At 41.1% G+C, this 10753-nt stretch overlaps 1 protein-coding gene and 1 long non-coding RNA gene across 3 annotated transcripts in view; one reads left to right on the top strand and one right to left on the bottom strand.

Moving 5' to 3' along the window:
• tnmd (tenomodulin) overlaps positions 1-10753 on the bottom strand; it is a 36123-nt gene that overhangs the window by 20797 nt on the left and 4573 nt on the right. The gene's annotated exons all lie outside the window — the stretch shown is intronic.
• Positions 43-10390, top strand: LOC131552961 (uncharacterized). Its single transcript, XR_009274089.1, has 3 exons — positions 43-88; positions 9210-9250; positions 10089-10390. It is a non-coding gene; the product is annotated as an uncharacterized LOC131552961 (long non-coding RNA).

The raw sequence follows: 10753 nt of genomic DNA, 5'->3' as shown, positions 1-10753 counted from the left end.
ACTCGAGGGCTGACAGATGCCACCCATCGAAATAAACACTAACTGGCTTTCAGTTGGCGCTGAAATATAGTACTTTGACAACGGAAGTGTGAGTACAGCTGTAGATTTAGCACTGGTTTGGTTGCAATAAGTGAATCACCTGCAGTGTGTGTGGTCGTCTCTTCCCCTCTGCTTCTCTCCAGCAACCCTGCTCTCCACACGCTCCCTGCACTCCCGCGAATGATGATTTAACAACTACTATTCACATGGGTAGTCACATGAGCACAGCAAATTCCTCCCTGGGGTTGAGCTCCCCTCTGAAATGTTGTTATGAGAGGTTTTTTTCCTCCTCCTCTGACTTCCCTATCTCTGTTTTCCATGTTTTTTCCCTTTATTTTGAGTAACATTTTTCTTGCAGATTCAAAACGAACACAGCTGCAACTGTCACAACAGCCCCCACAGCAACACTGCCACTTTTACAACTTCCCTACTTCCTTTGGTTTCTTTTGCCATTAGGAAAATTAAAGACACCCTTCATTCGATCGACAGCTTGGCTTTCATCTCATAGAAAAGACGAAGTCACACTAGTGTATGAACTATAATGAAAGCTGGATTCTCTAAAAAATGAGACACCCTAAAGAAAGAAAGAAAAAAAACTCCAGGGTATATTGCTGTAAAATGAAGATCCTCTCAGGAAATAACTTCTCCAGATCAGTTGGAGACAGCGGTGCAGATGGCATTCACATGCATGTCAAAAGTCACTGTGTGAGCTACTGTGTAGTTATTATTCTAGGAATTAAATGATATTCTCATTTCAACGTGCGCTAAAGATAACAATTCGCCCATTGATGGGCTCTTCATTACCGCCCTGATCTGGTCTGACTCCATTTTATCTGCCCTGAATGGTGCAGATAACAGCGGGTTCATTTCCATCACAGGTTCATCTCTATGAAATGCAAATGGTTTTCCTGTTCCATTTATTTCTCCCTTCAAAAGCCTCAGATATCAGGTATTAGCCGCAGACCGCTCACTATGCTTGTGTTTGGTGTGGGGACAAAGGCAAATATTTATTTATTTTTATTTTTTTGCTGTTCTGAGACAAAGGAGTTATGGAAGCAGACACCGATGACAAGGCTTGTCAGGCTGTATGACCATTACAGTTAAGATAAATGCGAAGGGAATGCTTTCAGGGCTGCCAGATGCATTTAGTACAGCATCTGGAGATGTCCGATGAAGACAAGCGGTTGCTTTTCCGACAGTCGTCTGTTTTGAGAATGGGGAAAATGATGGTTCACTTGCTAATATGGCGTTACGGTGACATTTATTCCACAAGGAATTTGAGCTTTTGCACTATCCACTTTCTTTGTCAGGTTATAGTTTATCGTTTTTGAAAGACCTCCAAAAGTTAGTCTACATCTGTCTAAATTGAGAGGTCTCGATATCTTGGTAGCCTAGCAGCTATACGCTAACCCACAAAGGTCCCGTTAGTTAAAATGAAAGGTCCAGTATCAAAGTCACATCTGAAAATAATAGATACCTCAGATGAGATTTTAGAACGCATGCCGTGTAAATACACAAGCTTGTTATTATGGGATGTTTAATTACAACCATTTACATAAGGAACCAAGGCCAAGAGCATCTTATTTTCTAGGGCTCTTTTGTGCCTCTTTCAGTTCTTATTATAGCTCTGTCAACAGCAGAGTTAAAATCAACTTTTGCTTCACCCGAAAGCCACAGCTAACTATTAAAAATAGAAGTGAGCTCCCTTGCGGACATTTTGGATGCAGAACAGAAGGGGCATGAATCACTAGCTACGTTTAATGTGCACCACAAATAATAAACAATAGAGAGTGGGTTGGCACTCATCGCAGTACAAATCACATTAGTGGACGCAGAGTGATGCAGTAATACAGAACATATTTCTTAACGCTAACTGTGTGCACTTTGATGCAGACAATACAAATGTAATTACTCACAAGCCATACTTCACATCCTAGGCACCGTAAATTGTTCAATCGACTAAAAATGCCTCTTTATAGCACGAACTGGACTCTCGGTGGAATTTTAAATGCATAATTGCAAGCAATTATAGAGAAGGAATTTCAGTAGCTCAATTGTTGGAGAGCTGCAAGCTCATTCCTCTATATTTATACTCCAGAGGTTCACTGAGAATTCCTTCACAAGCGAGGGTCTCTCCACGAGGGGAGCGCAATGACCCAGTTTCTCCGCCCAGATCCCCTGCGAGTCGCTGTCGTTTGCCACGTATGACCACCTTGCTGTGGTTGACTCGCATCTGCAGCTGCTTTTAATTTGCTGGGGCACCCTTTCTTTAGAGCCAACGCATACATGACTAATCGCACCAGCCATTTTAAACAACTTGAGCTCTCACTGGCGATAAATCACTTTGATCTGAGCTACTGTGCGGGTAATAGAGCTGTGTTCAGGAGGGAGGGGAACCACGGAGCATTGGGAGCAATTGCGTTTTCTCCCTAGTCAGCACGCAATTGTAAGGCAGGCTCAGGGACTGGGACATTGCGCTTTGAATCATTGTTTGCTTTTATGATCTGTTGAAAATCAACAAGCAAGAGCCGTTTAATACCCCTCTGGTTGGGCTAACTCACATAGCTGGCTTAAAAAGTGTTATCCGAGTCATGAAACATGCAATTTTTTTTTTGTTTTTTTTTTGTTATATTTAGCCATGATATAGGTTGAAAGAGATCAACGTGCATATCTGAATGTGTTTTGGGACATTGTTATTCTTTGCAGTGGAAGCTTTTTTGCTCTGAAGCTTCCAACAGTTGTCCCATAGGAAATAACGAAAGCCCTTTCAACAGGACGAAAGAACATTTTCAGGACATTGGGTGATGCAACACTCCCAAGCTTCTGCTCTCACAACCGTGATTGATATCTCTGTGCTGAAGGGTGGAAACAACTGATGTGGAGTTTATAAATAAAACCTCCAAGAGGTGACAAAAGACCTTTCCCAAGAATACTGGGGAGTCTCACACTTTTTTTCCCTCCTCTTTTTTCTATTATTCCTTTGCGAGGTTTGAGTGACTGCTATTCGAGTGAAAAACACACAATGATTCCTGTAATTGATTGTTCCTCTGAATGGCCTCGCAGTGTAAGAATGCAGGCCAATCTTCCGTCATAATAGGGTACAGGATACCGCATGAAATATTCATCAAACGCTGTTCAAAATGCTGGCACACTCTGGTAGTTCTTTGTGAATGTAAAACAGATTTCACAGGGAAAATTTGGAGCTAAATGCCGATCTGAGAGATGGGTTCAGAGCCGTGTAGCCGCAAAGGAGGTAACCTCTCCTGCTGTGGGAGAGGACATGATGACCTCGATTGTTACTCAGACTCACTAAAAATGACTAAATTGACTGAAGACATTCAATACTCCAGTGGCTAAGTGGCATTCAGACTGCTTGTGAGAGCAAACGCTCTGTGTTTTCAAGCTTTCAGATGCACGGGATAATTTGATTAACAGCATTAGCTGCTAATGAGAAGAGAAATGTAGCTTGGCTGAGGAGAACTATTAAGGAGCTGTTTTCATTTAAAACCACTGACTAAGGTCCAGAAAGTAGATTTTCTGACTGGAAGACCATTTTAGTTCACTAATTTGTATGAAAAGGTGCGTGACGAATGCAACATAACTAGCCCACATGGCAGCTTGACTAAATCTAACAGAAGAGCCTTGAATTTTTAGGGGTAGATAATGGAAAATTGTGTTTGGACAACAGTTTCCCTCCTAAAAGCATTTATTTTGTAAGCCTCGCTTCATTCATAGCAGATCTCATAGGAGCTCTTGTCTTGAAAGCAGAATATTACTTATCTGACACTCCATCCTGCAATATGGCAAGCAGGGAGACCTGAGGCAAGCGTTGAGACCAGAAAGAGCTTTAGAATCGCTCTGCTCTTAAAGTGTTTTTCAGGCATTACTGCTGCTGCAAAGCCCCAGTGATGGGAGTCATCATGTATCGCTCGCATAGTAACAGCATTCTGGTCTCTGTGCTTTTGCCTTGGGTGAACGGAGGGGCAGCAGTTTATTTTGATCTCTAAAGCTTAGCTCAAGACATAGATCTACATAAAAAGGATGAGAACCAAAGCTTGCCAAGTTTCCATACTAAAGCTTTAAATGTAAACGCGCCAAAGTTGTGATCTGAAGGATCAGCTTAGTAGTGGACAGAATAAAAATTTAAAGGCTGCAATAGAATATGTCAAGGTATTAGTTACAAGTTATTATTGTAAGCTGCAAATGTAGCTAACACCTCACTGATTGGACTGTTTTTGAAGCTGCTGCCACCGATCTGGACGAGCTCACAGAGACTGTAACATCTTATATCAGTTTCTGTGAGGATATGTGCATTCCTACCAGGACTCATTTAACCTACAACAATGACAAACCGTGGTTCACTGCAAACCTCAGACAGCTCCGTCAGGCCAAAGAAGATGCTTACAGCAAGGGGGACAAAGTATTGCATAAACAGGCCAAATACACACTGGAAAAGGAGATCAGAGTGGCAAAGAGGAATTATTCTGAAAAAATAAGGATTCAATTCTCTTCCAGTGACTCAGCATCAGTGTGGAAAGGTCTGAAAGAGATCACCAACTACAAGACACCATCCCCCAGCACTGTGGAGAATCAACAACTGGCAGACAATTTGAATGAGTTCTACTGCAGGTTTGAAAAAACACCCCACACCCGCCCTGAACACCTCTCCACACAACCATTAACACCTCCAGCAACCCCCCTCTCCCCCACACCTGCAATTCAGATAAGCAAAGATGAGGTGCTACAGGTCTTCCGGAAGCAGAAAAGGAAAAAAGCACCAGGCCCAGATTGTGTTACACCAGTCTGTCTGAAATCCTGTGCTGACCAGCTGGCCCCCATCTTCACACAGATCTTCAACAGATCACTGGAGCTGTGCGAAGTCCCTTCATGCTTCCAACTCTCCACCATCATCCCCATCCCAAAGAAATCCAAAATTACAGGACTAAATGACAACAGGCCTGTGGCTCTAACGTCTGTGGTCATGAAGTCTTTTGAAAAACTGTTGCTGGCCCACCTGAAGGACATTACTGGACCATTACTGGATCCTCTTCAGTTTGCCTACAGAGCAAACAGGTCTGTGGATGATGCAGTCATCATGGGACTGCATTATGTTCTGCAACATCTAGATAGACCATAGACTTATGTGAGGATCCTGTTTGTGGACTTCAGCTCGGTTTTTAACACTATCATTCCAAACCTCCTCCTGCCCAAACTAACTCAGCTCTCCATGCCCACCTCTGTCTGTCAGTGGATCACCTGCTTCCTGACAGACAGGCAGCAGCTAGTGAGGCTGGGAAAATACACATCCAGCAGCCATACGATCAGCACTGGTGCCCCCCAGGGTTGCGTCCTCTCCCCACTGCTCTTCTCCCTCTACCCAAACGACTGCGCATCTAAATACCCCTCTGTCAAGCTCCTGAAGTTTGCAGATGACACCACACTTATCGGCCTCATTCAGGATGGTGACGAGTCTGCTTACAGACAGGAGGTTAAGGAGCTGGCTGTCTGGTGCAGTCTTAACAACCTGGAGCTCAACAGACTCAAAACAGTGGAGATGATCGTGGACTTCAGGAAAAATCCCCCCGCTCTCCCCCCACTCACCATCATGAACAGCACTGTAACGACAGTGGAGTCATTCAGGTTCCTGGGCACCACCATCTCCCAGGACCTGAAGTGGGACATTCACATAGACTCCATTGTTAAAAAGGCTCAGCAGAGGTTGTACTTCCTTCGCCAGCTGAGGAAGTTCAACCTGCCACAGGAGCTGCTGAAATAGTTCTACTTCGCCATCACTGAATTGAGTCCTCTGGACTTCAATAACTGTCTGGTTCAGCTCAGCTACCAAATCTGACCTCAGAAGACTAAGGAGGGTAGTCCGGACTGCTGAGCGAATCATTGGTACAACCCTCCCCACTCTCCAAGAACTGTACTCATCCAGAGTGAGCAAAAGGGCTGGCAAAATCACTCTGGACCCCTCACATCCAGCACACTCCCTCTTTGAACTGTTGCCGTCTGGTCGATGCTGCAGAGCTCTGAGCACCAGAACGACCAGGCACAGGAACAGTTTCTTCCCTCAGGCAATCCATCTCATGAACATCTGACAATAATTGTGGAACACGCACTATTTATACACTTATTTATCTAACACACATACTTAGTCTACATTTCAGTTTGCACATAATATACCTGTACATACAACTGTCTATTGTTATATACCTGTACACACAATTGTCAATTTGTATATGTTTATTCCTTATCTACTTTTTTTTTTTTTTTTATCTGTGTTTTTTGTTCTGTCACTGCCATTCTGTTGCACTGTGGAAGCTTTTGTCACGAAAACAAATCCCTCGTATGTGTAAACATACCTGGCAATAAAGCTCATTCTGATTCTGATTCTGATAACTGAGGAGTTTTTAAAGGCTTTCAACATTTCTTGCATATTAACCATAATTTAATTTGTACTAAGATCAGTGTAAAAACATTCCCTCGTTACCACGGTTAGGTAAACACAATTGATAAACACATCTGTAAGAATCTATGGTTAATGTTACCAAAATTATGCTAAATTAAAGGCATTTCCTTATTGATGCGTGTATTTAGTAAAACATGGTCAATGTAGCATGATCAAATACACACATTCCGACAACTATGATGCATCCATAAATGATCTTCCGTTTCATTTCTGTGTTTTATCTTTTAGTATTATCAGTGATTTCTCATATACTGACTACACTTTGCATGCCCTCTCTAAATGAGGCTTAAGAATATGTGTTGATGATCAGGTATTTGTACTCTTGCTGTTTATCTCTCGCCTCTGTCGACAGTTCGTTTTTTCCAGTATCATGCAGAGCAAGTAGGTTCAGAGCTTGGAGGATTGTCAACAAAAAAAAGTTGTCAACGCAGAGATGGCTTTGTAGTTAACAGCGGCAAAATGGTGTTAACCTTTGGTGTGTAAATGGAAACACAGTCTTCCACTTACTGAGGATTTCAAGTGGATAAGGAAGCAGAGAGCTCTCTGAATGTCACTTTATCACATAGCACATGTAATGTATTATACATGCATGCAGCTATTTTTCACATTCCCAATGCAATCAGATATCTTTTAAGGTTTTATCATTTTGCCCCATTAAAATCTGTAAATGATGTGCCCAGTTATTAAATAATGAAGAGTTTCAAAGCATCTTCAAAGCGTATTGAAAATAAGCTAATACTCTCAGTCAAGCTTTCTGGAGCGCCGTATTCAGTTATAACCTTGGCATTCGGAATACATCTGTGTTTACTGCAAATAGCGACACTGTCTGAGGATTTTTAAAATTACTTTCTTTCAAGAGCTAAATTGACTTGATTTCGCTGTCTGCTGTCAATGCCTCTATAAGCAGAGAGCAAAATTATAGACCTAGGTAGAGCACGAGTGAATCAACACCTCGTGTTTACTCTTCTTACAGACTTTGGCTGTGTCATTAGTAGATGAATGAGCTCCACATCACTGATGAAAATCATTTCACATTCCAACAGCTTGTGGAAAATATCTACAAGGTCATTGGTGCTATTCAGTGTACCTCATCTTTGCTGTTCCACAAATCTAACCCCCCACCCCCACACCCTCTGAAAACTCAGTGGTGAGGAGTGAGATAAAAGATTGACATGTTTGATTGAATCAGTAATGTGCTAATTAAGCTTTTTGTGCATTTTGACTTCTTTATAGCTTATTAGAATGCAAACATGACGCTATGAGATATTATTTGTGTATTTGTGTTTTTTGGAGCGATTTATCTGCTCAAAGTTTTGATGAGACGCCATGCCTATTGCTTCATTTTATTTCCTGTCTGAGATCACCCTAGTGGTCAGTTGAAAAAGACTTGTCAAGAGTCTTAATGATCGCAGTTTTTTGGTTTAGTCATAGTTTCAATATTTTTTTTTTTCATATTCATTCGACTACAATAGCATCCAATTAATTATATATATATACTCTATTAAATCAAACAGTCTTATTATTTACAGAAAGTTTTCTTCAAAAAAATAGTTTAGCGCATTGTTAATATTTAGTGATCAGACGATGCTGATTTTTCCATCTTATTATCACTGTTGAAGAAATCAAAAACATTGCCAGTGTGGTTGTGTCTTCGAAACAATCTGAACATATTCCAGTTTCTTAAAACATTAAACAGAAATTTAAGTAGTTCATTGTTATGTGATAGACAGACGCTTTTTGTTTTCTTTTTCATTTAAAAACTGTGACAGATTGTCTGATATACAACACGTGTTGAAGAGATAAATAATGTACTGATCAATTTCAAGGTGTCTGTTGGTTAGATTGCTGCTATGTCAAGTGAAAAAGATAGCTATGTGATGTTTTAGTTACACACTCGGCCTGTTGTCATCTTTGAGGACGTCTGTTTTGTTTTTCTCGGTTTCGTGCAAATGTCACGCTGTCAGCAGGTCATGAAAATCCCATTATTTGCCAGCATTATGAACATTTTCTTATGCTATAATTTTGATGTTGACGATTTAAAAGACACAACGCTTAACATGCCAGCCCCCAACTAGTATGCAGGTCAATACTTTGCATGCATTGGAACTCTCATTGGAAATCTTTCAGCTCCCACTAGGAGATGCCAATCATCTTTGTGTTTAATATTTTATCACTGAATCAAGCAGGATCCCCCCAAAGGGCTATTAACACTGACGGACTAGCAGAAGCACATCTGCTGGGATACGCTGGGAAACTACCTTTGATAAGTGCCACACTGAAGCAACAAAACAACAACCGGTTCAGTCCAGTAATGTCATCACACTGACGAGTGACTGTGTCCATTGTTAAGCTTGTTATATAGATAAAATTCAGAAACAGATCTTATATCAGAATGGGAAATTCACCTATTATTATTCATTCACATCTCAATGACTGTGAATTTAACTCCATATCTGGCTGACAGATTTAACCCTTAATCCATTTGAAATAATGAGGCACATTCTGTGGATCTGGGTGGTGTTAAGAATGGTTTCAGAAAAGTTAATCTGATGAAATCTACTCTTATGTGAGAGAACTGTGTGGCAGGACTAGTTCTTGGCACCCTGTGTAGAATCGAAACAGGATGTGAAAGCTCAATCAGAATCTAAATTGTGCAAGAAAAAGAGAACTGATCTCTGTTCTGTTCTCTGATTTTCAGGGATCGACTTCTTGATGGGAAAGAGGAAGAGGCAATGGAGGGTAAGAGAAATGGCCAGCACGTCCATAATGAATTGGAGAATATTTTATGTGTTGCTTGCACAGACCAAGAACATGTATTTGTCTGTCTAAAGTAATATTTGAGATTTCCCAAAGCTGTGATACTAATATGTCTTTGCTATGTAGTGGCTGGCTATCTGTATAGGTTCCAGTCCGGCTGTTGCCAGAGCAACGAATGACTGGTGACATCATGCAATTTTTTTTTTTTTCTCCTCCTTATGCCTTTTCTCCAATTTGGCACATGTGAAATAGGTGTGAATCATAATAAATAAGAGCAAATGTCTAGTGAATAATATACTCAAATCATTCTTGAAATTGTTAGTTCAATTAAATTTTGAAGGTGAATTTGATTTGAATAACAGGAAGAGTAATTTACTCTATTGTAATTCAAATAAATCAAGGTAATGCATTCTAGCAAATTAATTCTCTCTCTGGCTTTTAAACCCTCAAACTAAAGTCTTTGTTCTTTTTCCACAAACTTTGCTATTCAGATTGAAATGACTATTTCTTTAAAATTCAGTACATCCAAATTACAATTCTTCAATTGTCAATGGCACACAACCATGTTTGTTGATTGAAGCTGTTGACAGAATTCATTACATGTTTTTTGTTTATGAATTAATAGTTGTGCTAATAGGATTTCTTTTAATTGTTCTGCTTTATGAATTTGAATTTTGTCTTTCTCTATAAGGTGACATGTAAGGAACCATCAAAAAATGGCTTCAGACTTATTACCTTTGCACAGGCTCTCATTTTTCTGTTCATAATACTTAACAGGAATCATGTGGAGCACCTGAAAACATATAAAACACTTCTACAGGCATTCACAATCCACCTGAGAGCCCCTGACTGGGTAGAGCGGATGTGTCAAGTTCCCCTACCTCTGCTTTACAAGGGAGCAGTTTGTTTCAGCCAGGTGGAGGTCAGAGACTATTGCATCAGCTCGGTAAAAACACGAGCTCATAAGTGAATAAATGAGTCTGATGAGTGAAATAAAAGAAGATTGCAGACCCGAAAGCACCACCCGACTGGAGGGGCTTCCAAAAGCAGCTGCTCGGATTGCCCGGTCTGCTTCATTACTTTAATTATTTCCCCTTGAGATCTGAAGACCTGAGGATTTTCAACGCGTATACAGAGAGAAGGGGCAAACAAAGGTTTGGCCTATTTTAAGACCTCTTTCTGAAAGCAAACAGTGCTGCCATCATGCCTTCCTGGAGTCTATCCATCTTTCCTGCAAGGAGACCGACACGACAGCGCAAAAAAAAAAAAAAAGCCCGGTTGCTGGACACGGCCAGTAAACAAACCTGCTCGGGGGGGCCGTTCCTTGCCCAGCACCTGCCACTGTTACTGGAGAGCAGGTGCAACTGTGTTCATTAAGATACACATCAGGACACAGAAGTCCTTAAGAGCCGGATGGGGGCACATTTTGCGAGGCTGCCTTGCAAACACAACATAGCAACAAGGTGAGCAAAGTAATTTCAGCTT

The sequence above is a fragment of the Onychostoma macrolepis genome, chromosome 14, assembly GCF_012432095.1.
Source record: "Onychostoma macrolepis isolate SWU-2019 chromosome 14, ASM1243209v1, whole genome shotgun sequence".
NCBI lineage: Eukaryota > Metazoa > Chordata > Actinopteri > Cypriniformes > Cyprinidae > Onychostoma > Onychostoma macrolepis.
Note: the sequence above shows the minus strand (reverse complement) of the source record. Positions and strands in the feature narration are given on the sequence as shown.